Source organism: Tupaia chinensis, unplaced genomic scaffold (genome assembly GCF_000334495.1).
Source record: "Tupaia chinensis unplaced genomic scaffold, TupChi_1.0 Scaffold138910_1, whole genome shotgun sequence".
Lineage (NCBI taxonomy): Eukaryota > Metazoa > Chordata > Mammalia > Scandentia > Tupaiidae > Tupaia > Tupaia belangeri.
This window is the reverse complement of record NW_006198801.1, coordinates 506472-507716: the sequence shown is the minus strand read 5'-3', so window position 1 is coordinate 507716 and position 1245 is coordinate 506472. Positions and strand designations below refer to the sequence as shown.

The 1245-nt window shown below is 41.4% G+C and overlaps 2 protein-coding genes across 4 annotated transcripts in view; one reads left to right on the top strand and one right to left on the bottom strand.

The window, feature by feature from the left end:
- LOC102470672 (zinc finger protein 208) overlaps positions 1–1245 on the top strand; it is a 223993-nt gene that overhangs the window by 110752 nt on the left and 111996 nt on the right.
- Positions 1–1245, bottom strand: part of ZFP30 (ZFP30 zinc finger protein) — a 25377-nt gene that overhangs the window by 18441 nt on the left and 5691 nt on the right. The gene's annotated exons all lie outside the window — the stretch shown is intronic.

The window sequence follows — 1245 nt, the reverse complement described above, 5'->3', positions numbered from 1 at the left end:
AGGTCTTGCAGTTATTTCCCTCCCGACACTAGGAAGGATGATCTGGCCCTGAGTATAGGCAGTATAAAACTGTCCTGAGCAGATCTTCCTCTCTCCATTCTCAACCTCTCAGGCGAGAAGGGGCTACACCATCTATACCATAACTTCTTTCTTGGACTTTAGGAATCTGGCTGGCCTCCCCAGACCTGAAAATAGAAAATAACATAGACAAGAATTTCCTAGGCAGCCCTATAGGACAGTGGTTAAGCACTGTACACAAAAAGTAGATACTACATGGCCTACCATGGTTTGAATCCCAGCCCCATGGCTGGAGAAACACACCAAGTGTGTGTGCCTACGTGCCTCACATCCTGACAGGATGGAGAAAGGGAGAAGAGACTGTACCATGGCCACACCCCACTGAGAGGTGATTACTCTTTCTATCCCCTACCTCTTCTCTAGCTTGCACAGGAGCCCTCTGGCAATTAAATAAATAAACAGAAAAGACTGAAAAAACTACTTCAAACTTTGTTGCACTGGAATCACCTAGAAAGCTTTAAAATATACTGATACCTGCCTCCCTGATTCAAACATTTTTATTTGATTTGTATAGGCTATAACCTTAGAAACAAGATTTTTTTTTAAGGGAGGTTTTTGTTATAGGATGTGTGTACTTGCTGGAGAGAAAGAGACAGCCAGAAAGACAGAAAGCAAGAAATCACCCTCCAGGAGAGATGGCCACACCACTATCCCTTCTCCTCTATTTACCTCTCGGGTTTTGGGCATGCATACACACATGCCCAGAGTGAGTTTCAAGCCACTGGGTCCAGGCCTCAAACCACGGTCAGCCATATGGTCCCAGAAACAATATTTTTAAAACTTCAGGTTTTTATAAAATCTCCCTCTGGTGACTATTGCATCGAATCTGGTAATTAAACTTTAATATGCATCAGAATTAGCCAGAGGACTTATAAAAACACAGATTGCTAGGACCTACTCTTACTGTTTGTTTTTTTTTTCAGTAACTATGGCTTAATAATTTGCATTTATGGGGCTGGAAGGTGGTATGGTGGTTAAGGGGCTGGGCTCCCACATGGCTAACTGCAGTTTGAATCCAGGACCTGGTGGCTTGCTTTCTCACTTTCTCTCTCTCTCTCTCTCTCTGGTCAAATGAAATAACGATAATAAAATTAAATAATTTTTCCCAAAATTATTTAACTTTGTCCATTTATTTATTTATTTATTTATTTTAATTTGACAAGAGCG